Raw genomic sequence first — 14,743 nt, 5'->3', positions numbered from 1 at the left:
AATTAAAACTCTAAATCAAACACGTTTTGTTCTATCTGCTTGAACATTGACTCACTCAAATAGTTCTTAGTTTGCTCTCTGTACGTCATTCCTTGTTGAAGTAGCAATAAGCAGAAGCAAGAAAAATGCACTTTCATTTGAAAGCCTTTGAAGTGGTTCCAAAGAACTCCTAGTTTACTGGAATCTCAGCAAATATTTTTTCACCCGAACTTGCTGATACTTAGCAGCAAAAATGTGTATAACATTTGCAATTGGCTTCTCAATTTTCATTCTTCTAGGTTTAAGAGTTTATTTGCAGGAACACTTTGAATTTTTAGGTTTCACTTCGTTTTCCTTTTTTTTTAAGAGAGAGTGAGAAAGAGGGAGAGAGAGAATTTTTTAATATTTATTTTTTAGTATTTGGCGGACACAACATCTTTGTCTGTATGTAGTGCTGAGGATCAAACCCGGGCCGCACGCATGCCAGGCGAGCGTGCTACAGCTTGAGCCACATCCCCAGCCCCTTCGTTTTCCCTTATAGGAATAAATGCATTTGGAACTCTAAAACTAACAAAGTTTCTTCTAACTACTTAAAACTTGACTCAAACAATTAGTTCCCAGTGCACTATCTATGCTTTATTCCTTCATTAAATACCCCTAAGTATAGGCAAGGCATTTGAAAGGTTTTGCAGAGCTTCCACAGAACTGCAAATTTACTGGAATCTCAGCAAACTTTTTCACTCAAACATTTTTTTACTTGGTAGGAAAGATGAGTATACCAGTTGCACTTTGCTGACCAAATTTTTTTCTCTTATGTTGAAGAGTTTGTTTTCAGGAACACTTTGAATTTTTAGGTTTCTCTTGGTTTTCCCATATAAGGATACATATATTTGGAACTCTACATCAAACATGGTTTGCACTAGCTGCTTGAAACTTGACTCACTCAATTAATTCACAGTGTGATCTCTATGCTTGTTTCCCTGTTGATGTAGCCATGAGCAGAGGCAAGAAAAATACACTTTCATTTGAAAGCGTTTGAAGACCTTACACAGAACTCTGAGTTTACTTGAATATCAGCAAATATTTTTCACACGAAGTTGGTGATACTTGGCAGGAAAGCTAAGTATACCAGTTTCACTATGCTATCCAAATTTTGTTCTTCTAGGTTGAAGCGTTCATTTCCAGAAACAATTTGAATTTTTAGGTTACACTTTCTTTTCCCCTATAGGTCTGCATGCATTGCTAACTCTAAATCAAACACAGTTTGTGCTAGCTGCTTGAAACTTGACTCACTTAATTGGTTCCCAAGTTGCTCTCTATGTTTTTTCCTTGTTGAAATAGGCATTAGCAGAGGCAAGAAATTATACTTTAGTTTGAAAGAGTTTGTAGAACTTCCAAAGAACTCCGAGATACCAGAATCTCAGCAAATATTTTTTTTCATCCAATCTTCTTAATACTTGGCAGGAAAGATTAGTACACCATTTGCACCTAGCTTCCCACATTTTGTTCTTCTATATTGAAGCATTTGTTTTCAGGAAAACTTTGATTTTTTAGGTTGCAATTCATATTTTCTTATAAGGATACATGCATTTGGAAATGTAAAACAAACAAGGTTTGTGGTAGCTAATTAAAACTTAACTCACTAAATTAGTTCTCAGTGCACTTTCTACGCTTTGTTCCCTATTTAAGTAGCCCTATGTGTAGCAAGGAAAATACACTTTCATTTGAATGCATTAACAGAAGTTCAAAAGAACTCCAAATTTACTGGAATCTCAGTGAATATTTTTATACCCGAATTATTGATACTTGGCAGAAGAGATGAACATACTAGTTGGAATTGACTTCCCAAATTTCATTCTTCTAGGTTGAAGAGTTCCTTTGCTGGAACACTTTGAACTTTTAGGTTTTACTTTTTTTCCCCTATAAGGATACATGCATTTGGAACTCTAAATAAAACATGGTTTGTGCTAGCTGCTTGAAAATTCACTCCCTCAATTAGTTCACAATGCAGTCTCTATGCTTTGTTCCCTGTTGAAGTAGCCCTAAGAAGAGGCAAGGTAAATACAATTTCATTTAAAAGCATTTGCAGAGCTTCCACAGAACGCCACTTTTAAATGAATATCAGCAAATATTTTTTCATCAAAACTTGTTGGTACTTGGCACAAAAGATGAGTATACAAGTTGCACTTGAATGCCCAAATTTCGTTCTTCTAGATCTCAGTGTTCGTTTCAGGAAAACTTTGAATTTTTAAGTTTCACTTTATTTTTCCCTCTAGGGATATATGCATTTGGATGTATAAAACATACACGGCTTTTGGAATCTCCTTGAAACTTGACTGATTAATTAGTTCTCCGTGGGCTCTCTAGGATTTTTTTTCCTGTTGAAGTAGCTCTAAGGAGAGGCAAGAAAAATATACTTTCATTTGAAAGAATTTGTAGTGCTCCACAGAGCTCTGAGTTACTTTAATCTCAGCAAATATTTTTTCACCAAATCTTGTTGATAATTGGCAGAAAATATTACTGTACCATTTGCACTTGACTGCCCAAAATTTGTTCTTCTAGGTAGAAGTGTTCGTTTTCAGGAACACTTTGATTTTTTAGGTTTCACTTCATATTTTCTTATAGTGATACATGCATTTGGAACTCTAAAACAATCAAGGTTTGTGTTAGCTACTTAAAACTTCACTCACTAAATTAGTTCTCAGTGCACTCTCTATGCTTTGTTCCCTGTTTAAGTAGCCCTACATACAGGGAAGGAGAATGCACTTTCATTTGAAAGCATTAGCAAACCTTCAAAAGAACTGCGAGTTTACTGGAATCTCAGCAAATTTTTCTCACCTGAAATTGTTGATACTAGGCAGAAAAGATGAATATACCACTTGTACTTGGCTGCACAAATTTCATTCTTCTAGGTTGAAGCATTTCTTTGCTGGAACACTTTAAATTTTTAGATTTTACTTCCTTTTTCCCTAAAAGGATACATGCATTTGGAACTCTAAATCAAACATGGTTTGTGCTAACTACTTAAAACTTGACTCACTAAATTAGTTCTCAGTGCACTCTCTACAATTTGTTCCCTGTTTAAGTATCCCTATGTATAGGCAAGGAAAATACACTTTCATCTGAAAGCCTTAGCAGAACTTCAAAACAACTCCTAGTTTACTGGAATCTCAAAAATATTATTTCACCCGAAATTTTGATAGTTGGCACAAAAGATGAGTATATGAGTTGCACTTGAATGCCCAAATTTCATTCTTTTAGGTTGCAGCGTTCGTTTCTGGAACAGTTTGAATTTTATGTTTCACTTTCTTTTCCCCTATTGGGATACATGCATTTCGATCTCTGAATCACACACTGCTTGTGCTAGCTCCTTGAAACTTTACTGACTTATTAGTTCTCAGTGCACTCTCTAGGCTTTTTTCCCTGTTGAAGTAGCCCTAAGCAGAGGCAAGAAAAATATAATTTCATTTGAATTTGCAGAGCTTCCACAGAACTCCGAGTTACTGGAATCTCAGCAAATATTTTTTCACCCTATCTTGTTCATACTTGGCAGGAAATATTAGTATACAATTTGCAGTTGGCTGCCCAAATTTCATTCTTCTAGGTTGAAACGTTCATTGCAGGATCAATTTCATTTTTTTAGGATTCACTCCATATTCCCTTATAGGGATATATGCATTTGGAAATCTAAAATAAACACGGGTTGGGCTAGCTCTTTGAAACTTGACTCACTCTATTAGTTCTAAGTGCACTCTCTATGCTTTGTTACCTGTACAAGTATCCTAAACAGAGGCATGGAAAATACACTGCCATTTGAAAGCGTTTGTAGAGCTTCCACAGACCTCAGAGTTTACGGGAATCTCAGCAAATACCTTTTCACCCAATCTTGTTTATACTTGACAGGGAATATGAGTATTGCAGTTTCACTGGCTGTCCAAATTTTGTAATTCTATGTTGAAGCATTCGTTTGCAGGAACACCTTGAATTTTGAAATTTCACTTTGTTTCCCCCAGAGGGATACATGCATTTGGAACTCTAAATCACACAGGGTTTGTGCTAGCTTCTTGTTATAGGCTCACTAGATTAGTTCTCAGCACACTCTCTATGCTTTATTCCCTGTTGAAGTAGCACTAAGCAGAGGCAAGTAAAACAGACTTTCATTTGTAAGTGTTTGCAGAGTTCCACTGAACACTGAGATTACTGGTATCTCAGCAAATATTTTTTCAACATATCTTGGTGATACATGGAATAAAACATGAACATACCAGTTGCAGTAGCCTAAATTTTGTACTTCTTGGTTTAAGTTGTCATTCAAAAAACAACTAGAATTTTTAGGTTTCACTTCCTTTTCCCCTATAGGGATAAATGCATTTAATACTCTAAATCAAACACAGTTTGTGCTAGCTGCTTCAACCTTGACTCACTCCATTAGTTCTCTGTGAACTCTCTATGCTTTGTTCCATGTTGAAACAGCCCTAAGTAAAGGCGTTGAAAATATACTTTCATTTGAAAGAGTTTGCAGACCTTCCACAGATCTCCGAGTTACTGGAAACTCAGCAAATATTTTCTCACCCGATCTTGTTGATACATGGCAGAAATGTTGAGTATACCTTTTTCACTTAGCTGCCCACATTTTGTACTTCTATGTTGAAGCTTTCATTTGCAGGAACACTTTGGTTTTTTAGGTTACACTTCATATTTTTTTATACGGATACATGCATTTGGAACTCTATATAAAAACATGGTTTGTGCTAACTACTTAAATCTTGATTCACTGGATTATATCTCTGTGTGCTCTCTAAGCATTCTTCCCTGTAGAAGCATCCCTAAGCAGAGACATGGATAATACACTTTTGTTTGAAAGCTTCTGCAGTGCTTCCACAGAACTCCAATTTTACTTAAATCTCTGCAAATATTTTTTCACCCAATCTTATTGGTACTTGGCAGGAAAGATGTGTATACTCGTTGCACTTGGCTGTCCAAATTTTGTTTTTCTAAGTTTAAGCGTTTTTTTCCAGGAACAATTTCAATTTTTATGTTACAATTCATTTTCCCCTATAGAGATATATGCATTGCTAACTCTAAATCAAAAACAGTTTGTGCTAGCTTCTTGAAACTTGACTCACTTAATTAGTTCTCAGTGCACTATTTATCCTTAATTCCCTGTTGTAAAAGGTCATAGTGGAGGCAAGAAAATATACTTTCATTTAAAAAAGTTGCAGAGCTTCCAAAGAACTCCAAGTTACTGGAATCTCAGCAAATATGTTTTCACCCGATCTTGTTGATACTTGGCAGGAAAGATTAGTATACCATTTGCACTTGGCTGCCCAAATTTCATTCTTCTATGTTTAAGCGTTCGTTTACAGGAATTCTTTTGATTTTTTAGTTAACACTTCATATTTTCTTATACGGATACATGCATTTGGAACTCTAAAATAAACACAGTTTGGGGTAGCTGTTTGAAAGTTGACTCACTCTATTAGCTCTCAGTGTGCTCTCTATGCTTTACTCCATGTTGATGTAGCCATCACAAGGGGTAAGCAAAATCCACTTTCATTTGAAAGCATTTGCAGAGCTTCCACAGAACTCCGAGATTATTGGAGTCTCAACAAATTCATTTCTTATTCGATCTTGTTGATTCTTGGCAGGAAAGATATGTACTCCAGTTGCATTTGGCTGTCCAAATTTCATTCTTCTAGTTTGAAGCATTCGTTTGCAGGAACACATTGATTTTTTTTTTAGTTTTCTTTTTGTTTTCCCATATAAAGATACATGTATTTGGAACTCTAAATGAAACATGGTTTGTACTAGCTGCTTGAATCTTGACTCACTCAATTAGTTCTCAGTGCAATCTCTATGCTTCATTCCCTTTTACCAAAGCCATAAGCAGAAGCAAAGAAAATACACTTTCATTTGAAAGCATTTGAGAACTTCCACACAACTCCGAATTTACTGGAATCTCTGTAAATATTTTTTCACCCGATATTGTTGATACTTGGTAGGAAAAATGAGTAATACAGTTGCACTTAGCTGTCCAAATTGTGTTCTTCTAGGTTGAAGCATTCGTTTGCAGGAACACTTTGAATTTTTAGGTTTCACTTCATTTTTTCCTATAGGGATACGTGCAATTAAAACTCTAAATAAAACAAGGTTTGTGCTAGCTTCCTGTAATAGGCTCACTCCATTAGTTCTCAGTGTGCTCTCTATGCTTTATTCCCTGTTCAAGTAGCCCTAAGCAAAGGCAAGTAAAATACACTTTCAGTTGTTAGTGTTTGCAGAGTTCCACAGAACTCTGAGATTACTGGTATCTTAGCAAATATTTTTATCAATATATCTTGGTGTTACATGGAAGGAAAGGTGAATATACCAGTTGCAGGAGGCTGCCTAAATTTCGTTATTCCCAGTTTAAGTTTTCATTCAAGGAACAACTTGAATTTTTAGGTTTCACTTCCTTTTCCCTAAGGGGATACATGCATATAAAACTCTAAATCAAACATGGTTTGTGTTAACTACTTTAAACTTCACTCATTAGTTCCATTAGTTCTCTGTGCTCTCCATATGTTTTATTCCCTGTAGAAGTAGCCCTAAGCAGAGGCATTGAAACTACACTTTCATTTGAAAGTGTTTACAGTGCTTCCACAGATCTCCAATTCTACTGGAATATCAGCAAATATTTTTATTCCAATCTTGATGATACTTCGCAGGAAAGTTGAGTATGCCAGTTGCACTTGGCTATCCAAATTTTGTTCTTCAAAATTGAAGCATTTGTTTCCAGGAGCAATTTGAATTTTTAAGTTACACTTTCTTTTCCCCTATAGGGACACATGTATTGGTAACTCTAAATGAAACTTAATTTGTGATAGCTACTTAACACTTGACTCACTTAATTAGTTCTCTGTGTGCTCTCTATACTTTTTTTTCTGTTGAAATAGCCCTAAGGAGAGGCCAGGAAATATACTTTAATTTGAAAGAGTTTGCACAGCTTTAACAGAACTCTGAGTTACTGGAATCTCAGCAAATATTTTTTTACCTGATCTTATTGATATGTTGCAGGAAAGATCAGTATATCGTTTGAACTTGGCTGCCCAAATTTTCTTCTTCTATGTTGAATCGTTTGTTTGCAGGAACACTTTGATTTTTTTAAGTTTCAATTCATATTTTCTTATAGGGATGCATGCATTTGGAACCCTAAAATAAACATGGTTTGGGCTAGCTGTTTTAAACCTGACTCACTCGATTAGGTCTCAGTGCACTATTTATGCTTCATTCCCTGTTGAATTAGCCTTCACAAGGGGCAAGAAAAATCTAGTTATATTTGAAATCCTTTGCAGAACTTCCACAGAACTCTGAGTTTACTGGAATATCAGCAAATGCTTTTTCATCTGATCTTGTTGATACTTGGCAGGAAAGATGAGTATTCCAGTTGCACTTTGCTGTCCAAATGTTATTTTTCTAGGTTGAAGCATTCGTTTGCAGGAACACTTTGAATTTTTAGGTTCACTTCCTTTTCTCCTATAGGGATACATGCAATTAAAACTCTAAATCAAACATGATTTGGACTAGCTTCTTAAACTTGTTTCACTCAATTAGTTCAAAGTGTGCTCTCTATGCTTTATTCCCTGTAAGAAGGGGAAGGAAAATGTACATTCATTTGAAAGCATTTGCAGAGCTTCTGCAGAACTCAGAGTTTTTTGAATTCCAGCAAATACTTTTTCATCTGATATTGTTGATACTTGTCAGAAAAGATAAGTATTCCAGTTGCATTTGGCTGTCCAAATTTTGTTCTTCTAGGTTGAATCATTCGTTTGCAGGAACACTTTGATTTTTTAGTTTTCACTCTGTTTACCCATATAGGGATACATACATTTGGATCTCTAAATCAAACATGGTTTGGACTAGCTGCCTGGAACTTGACTCACTCAATTAATTTTCAGTGTGATCTCTATGCTTGGTTTCCTGTTAACATAGCCATTAGCAGAGGCAAAGAAAATATACTCTCATTTGAAAGCATGGGCAGAGCTTCCACAAAATTGCGAATTCACTGGAATATCAGCAAATATTTTTCACCCAATATTGATGATACTTGGCACAAAAGATGAGTATACCAGTTGCACTTGGCTGTCCAAATTTTGTTCTTCTAGGTTGAAGAGTTCGTTTCCAGGAACAATTTGAATTTTTAGGTTACACTTCGTTTTCCCCTATAAGAATACATGCATTGGTAACTGTAAATAAAACACAATTTCTGCTAGATTCTTGAAAATTAAATCACTTAATTAGTTCTCCGCATGCTCACTGGACTGTTTTCCCTGTAGAAACAGCTCTAAGCAGAGGCAAGAAAAATATACTTTTATTTGAAAGCATTTGCAGAGCTTCCACAGAATTCCGAGTTACTGGAATCTCAGCAAATATTTTTTAACCCAATATTGTTGATAGTTGGCAGGAAAGATTAGTATACCATTTGCACTTGGCTGTCCAAATTTCGTTCTTCTAGGTTGAAATGTATGTTTAAAGAACACTTTGATTTTTTAGGTTTCACTTCATATTTTCTGATTGGGATACATGCATTTGGAACCCTAAAATAAACACGGTTTGTGCTAGCTCTTTGAAACCTTACTTACTCGAATAGCTCTCAGTGTGCTCTCTATACTTTATTCCCTGTTGAAGTAGCCCTAAGCAGAGGCAAGGTAACTACACTTTTATTTGAAAGCATTTGCAGAGCTTCGACAGAACTCTGTGTTTAATGAAATATCAGCAAATATTTTTTCACCCGCGCTTGTTGATACTTGGGACAAAAGGTAGGTATACGAGTTTCACTTGGAGGCCCAAGTTTCATTCTTCTAGGTTTCAGCGTTCGTTTCAGGAACACTTTGATTTTTTAGGTTTCTCTTCCTCTTTCTTTATAGGATGCATGCATATGGATTTCTAAATCAAACACATCTTTTGCTAGCTCCTTGAAACTTGAGTGACTTAATTAGTTCTCAGTGCGCTCTCTAGGCTTTTTTTCCTGTTGAAGTAGCCCTAAGCAGATGCAAGAAAAATATACTTTCATTTGAAAGAATTTACAGAGCCTCCACAGACTCTGAGTTACTGGAATCTCAGCAAATATTTTTTCACCTGACCTTGTTGATACTTGGAAGGAAATATTAGTATACCATTTGAGGTTGGCTGCCCAAATTTCATTCTTTTAGGTTGAAGCATTCGTTTGTTGGAGCACTTTGATTTTTTTGGCTGCACTTCATATTCCCTTATAGGGATATATGTATTTGGAACTCTAAAATAAACACGGTTGGGGCTGTCTGCTTGAAACTTGACTCACTCAGTTAGTTCTCAGTGCACTCTCTATGCTTAGTTACCTGTAGAAGTATCCATAAACAGAGGCTTGGAAAATACACTGTCATTTGAAAGTGTTTACAGAGCTTCCTCAGAACTATGATTTTACTGGTATCTCAGCAAATACTTTTTCACCCAATATTGTTGATGCTTGTCAGGGAAGATGATTATTGCAGTTTCACTGGCTGTCCAAATTTTGATATTCTTGGTTGAAACATTCGTTTGCAGGAACACTTTAAACTTTTAGATTTCACTTGATTTCTCCTATAAGGATACATGCATGTGGAACCCTAAATCACACAGGATTTGTGCTAGCTTCTTGTAATAGGCTCACTCGATTAGTTCTCAGTGCGCTCTCTATGCTTTTTTTTCCTGTTGAAGTAGCCCTAAGCAGAGGCAAGTAAAATACACTTTCATTTGTAAGCTTTTGCAGAGTTCCAAAGAACTCCGAGAATAATGGTATCTCAGCAAATATTTTTTCAACGTATCTTGGTGATAAATGGAATGAAAGATGAATATACCAGTTGCAGGGGGCTTCCTAAATTTCATTCTTTTCGGTTTAAGTTTTCTTTCAAGGTACAACTTGAATTTTTAGTTTTCATTTTCTTTTTCCCTAAGTGGATACATGCATGTAAAACTCTAAATAAAACACAATTTGTGCCAGCTGCTTGAAACTTGACTCACTCCATTAGTTCTCTGTGCACTCCCTATGCTTTGTTTCCTGTAGAAGTAGCCCTAAGCAGAGGCATTGAAAATACACTTTCATTTGAAAGCTTTTGCGGTGAGTCCACAGATCTCTGATTTTACTGGAATGTCAGCAAAAATTTTTCATTTGATCTTGATGATACTTGGCAGGAAAGTTGAGTACACCAGTTGCACTTGTCTATCCAAATTTTGTTCTTCTAGGTTGAAGCGTTCATTTCCAGGAACAATTTGAATTTTTATGTTTCACTTCCTTGTCCCCTATAGGGATAAATGCAATTAAAACTCTAAACCAAACACGGTTTTGCTAGCTGCCTGAAACTTGATTCACTGAATTAGTTCTTAGTGTGCTTTCTATGATTCATTCCTTGTTGAAGTATCCCTAAGCACAGGCAAGGAAAATACACTTTTATTTGAAAGTCTTTGAAGTACTTCCGTATAACTTTAGTCTAGTGGAATCTCAGCAAATATTTTTTCAACTGAACTTGGTGATACTTGGCAACAAAGATGTGCATACAGTTACACTTGAATTCCCAAATTTTGTTCTTCTGGTTGAAGCATTCATTTGCTGGAACACTTTGAACTTTTTAGGTTTCACTTCATTTTCCCTTAGAGGGATACATGGATTTGCAATACTAAAACAAACACGTTTTATTCTAGCTACTTAAAACTTGACTCACTCAATTAGTTCTCAGTGCACTCTCTATGCTTTCTTCCCAGTTGAAGTAGTCTTAAGTATAGGCAAGGAAAATACACTTTCATTTGAAAGCTTTTTCAGAGCTTCAAAAGCACTATGATTTTCCTGGAATATCAGCAAATATTTTTTTTTACGTCAACTTATTGATAAATGGCAAGAAAGAGGAGTATACCAGTTTGACTGGGCTGTCCAAATTTCCTAATTCTAGGTTGAAGTGCTTGTTTGTAGAAACACTTTGAATTTTTAGATTTCACTTTTCCCCCGCATATGGATACATGCATTTGGAACTCTAAATCAAATACGATTTGTGCCAGCTTCTTATAATAGATGCACTCCATTAGTTCTCAGTCTTCTCTCTTTGCTTTATTGCCTGTTGAAGAAGCCCTAAACAGAGGCATGTAAAATACACTTTAATTTGTAAGCGTTTGCAGAGTTCCATAGAACTCTGAGTTTACTTGAATCTCAGCAAATATTTTTTCAACTTATCTTGGTGATACATGGAAGGGAAAGATGAATATACTAGTTGCAGTTGGCTGCCTAAATTTTGTTCTTCTCGGTTTAAGCTTTCGTTCAAGGAACAATTTGAATTATTTTGTTTTACTTGTTTTTTTTCCCTATAAGGATACATGCATTTAAAACTCTAAATAAAACACCATTTGTGCTAGCTGCTTGATACTTGACTCACTACATTAGTTCTCTGTGCACTCTCTATGCTTTGTTTCCTGTATAAGTATCCATATGTAGAGGCATTGAAAATACACTTTCTTTTGAAAGCGTTTGTGGAGCTTCCACACAACTCTGAGTTTACTGAAATCTCAGCAAATACTTTTTCACCGATCTTGTTGATACTTGGCAAGAAAGAAGAGTATACTACTTGCACTTGGCTATCCAATTTTCATTTTTCTAGGTTGAAGCATTCGTTTCCAGGAACAATTTCAATTTTTTGGTTAAACTTTGTTTTCCCATATAGGAATACATGCATTGCTAACTCTAGATCAATCACAGTTTGTACTAGCTTCTTGAAATTTGACTCACTTAATTAGTTTTCAGTGCACTCATTATCTTTTTTTTCCCTTTTGAAATAGCACTAAGCAGAGGCAAGGAAAATATACCTTCATTTGAAAGAGTTTGCAGAGTTTCCACAGAACTCCAAATTCCTGGAATCTCAGCAAATTTTTTTTTACTCAATCTTGTTGAAAATTGGCCAGAAAGATTAGTATACCATTTGCACTTGGCTGCCCAAATTTCGTTCTCCTAGGTAAAAGCATTCGTTTGCAGGGACACTTTGATTTTTTTAGGTTTCACTTCATATTTTCTTATAGGGATACATGCGTTAGAAACTCTAAAATAAACAAGGTTTGGGCTAGGTATTCAAAACTTGACTCACGGAATTAGCTCTAAGTGTGCCCTCTATGATTCATTCCCTGTTGAAGTAGCTGTCAGCAGGGGCAAGCAAAATCCACTTTCATTTGAAAGCATTTGCAGAGCTTCCACAGAACTCCGAGTTACTGGAATCTTAGCAAATATTTTTTCACCTGATCTTGTTGATACTGGCCAGAAATGATTAGTATATCATTTGCATCTGGCTGGCCAAATTTCGTTCTTCTATGTTGAAGCTTTCATTTTCAGAAACTCTTTGATTTTGTAGGTTTCACTTCATATTTTCTTATAGGCATTCATCCATTTGGAACTCTAAAATAAACACGATTTGGGCTAGTTTTTTGAAACTTGACTCTCTCGATTAGCTCTCAGTGCACTCTTTATGCTTCATTCCCTGTTGAAGTAGCCATCAGAAGGGGCAAGCAATATCCACTTTCATTTGAAAGCATTTGCAGAGCTTCCACAGAACTCGGTGTTTACTGGAATCTCAGCAAATACTTTGTCATCCGATCTTGTTGATACTTGGCAGATAGGTGAGTATTCCAGTTCCATTTGGCTGTGAAAATTGTGTTCTTCTAGGATGAATCACTCGTTTGCAGAAACACTTTGAATTTTTAGGTTTCACTCCGTTTTCCCATATAGGGATACATATATTTGGAACTCTAAATCAAACATGGTTTGTACTAGCTCTTGAAACTTGACTCACTCAATTATTTCTCAGTGGGATCTCTATGCTTTGTTCCCTCTTAACGTCTCCTAAGCAGAGGCAATGAAAATACACTTTCATGTGATCGCGTATGCAGAGCTTCCAAACAACTCTGAATTTAACTGGAATATCAGCAAATATTTTTCCCCCGATCTTGATGATACTTGGCAGGAAAGATCAGTATACCAGTTGCACTTGACTGTCCAAATTATGTTTTTTTTTTTTTTAGGTTGAAGCTTTTGTTTCCAGGAATAATTGAATTTTTAGGTTACACTTTCTTTTCCATTATCGGGATGCATGTGCTGCTAACTCTGAAGCAAACACGGAATTTGCTACCTTTTTGAAACTTGCCTCACATAATTAGTCCTCAGTGCACTCTCTGAGCTTTTTTCCATGTTGAAATAGCCCTAAGCAGAGGTAAGAATAAACTGATAAGAACAGATACTACACTTGATCTTAGCCAAAAGGCCGAGAAGCGATAGAGGTAAGAATAATTTTAAAGGGTTTGCAGTGTTTCCACAGAACACTGAGTTCCTGGAATCTCAGCAAATATTTTTTCACCTGATCTTGTTGACACTTGGCAGGAAAGATTGGTATACCATTTGAGGTTGGCTACCCAAATTTCGTTCTTCTATGTTGAACTGTTCATTTGTAGGAACACCTTGTTTTTTTAGGTTCACTTCATATTTTCTTATAGAGATACATGCATTTGGAACTCTAAAACAAAAATGGTTTGTGCTAGCCAATTAAAACTTGACTCACTCATTTATTTCTCTGTGTTCTCTCTATGCTTTTTCCTTGTAGAAGTATCCCTAAGCAGAGGCATTGAAAATATACTTTCACTTGAAAGTGTTTGCAGTGTTTCCACAGAACTCCGATTTTACTGGAATTGCTGCAAATATTTTTTCAACCAATCTTGTTGATACTTGGCAGGAAAGGTGAGTGTACCAGTTGCACTTGGCCATCCAAATTTCGTTTTTCTAGGTTGAAGCATTCGCTTCCAGGAACAATTTCATTTTTTAGGTTACACTTCATTTTCCCCTATAGGGATACATGCATTGCTAACTCTAAATCAAACACAGTTTGTGCTAGCTTCGTGAAACTTGACTCACTTTATTAGTTCTCAATGGGGTCTCTATCCTTTTTTCTGTTGAAATAGGCCTAAGCAGAGGCAAGAAAATATACTTTCATTTGAAACAGTTTGCAGAGCTTCCAAAGTACTTTGAGTTACTGGAATCTTAACAAATTTTTTTTTCACCATATCTTGTTGATACTTGACAGGAAAGATGAAAATACCATTTGCACTTGGCTGCCCAAAGTTTTTTCTTCTAGGTTGAAGCGTTCATTTGTAGGACACTTTGAATTATTACGTTTTACTACCTTTTCCCCTATAAGGATACAAGCATTAGGAACTCTAAAATAAATACGGTTTATACTAGCTGCTTGAAACTTCACTCACTTAATTAGTTCACAGTGTGGTCTCTATGCTTTGTTACCTGTTGAATTATCTCTAAGCAGAGACATTGAAAATACACGTTCATTTGAAAGCATTTGCACAGCTTCGACATAACTCTGCATTTAATGGAATACCTGCAAATATTTTTCACCCGAAATTGTTGATACTTGGCAAGAAAGATGTGTATACATAATGCACTTGTATGCTCAAATTTCATTCTTCTAGGTTTAAGATTTCGTTTCAGAAACACTTTAGATTTTTAGGTTTCACTTCCTTTTCACCTATAGTGATACATGCATTTGAATCTCTAAATCAAATACAGTTTTTTTCTAGCACCTTGAAACTTGACTGACTTAATTAGTTCTCAGTGCACTCTCTAGGCCTTTAACACTCTTGAAGTATCCCTAAGCAGAATCCAAAAAAAAACTATACTTTCTTATGGAAGAATTTGCAGAACTTCCACAGAACTCCGAGTTACGGAAATCTCAGCAAA

General features: G+C 35.8%; 1 pseudogene; it reads right to left on the bottom strand.

Moving 5' to 3' along the window:
• Positions 1-13,152: 13,152 nt before the first annotated feature.
• On the bottom strand, positions 13,153-13,274 carry LOC143384599 (U2 spliceosomal RNA; annotated as a pseudogene).
• Between the last annotated feature and the right edge of the window lie 1,469 nt (positions 13,275-14,743).

This window comes from Callospermophilus lateralis, chromosome 18, assembly GCF_048772815.1.
Source record: "Callospermophilus lateralis isolate mCalLat2 chromosome 18, mCalLat2.hap1, whole genome shotgun sequence".
Taxonomy (NCBI): domain Eukaryota; kingdom Metazoa; phylum Chordata; class Mammalia; order Rodentia; family Sciuridae; genus Callospermophilus; species Callospermophilus lateralis.
This window is presented reverse-complemented; position numbering and strand designations above follow the sequence as displayed.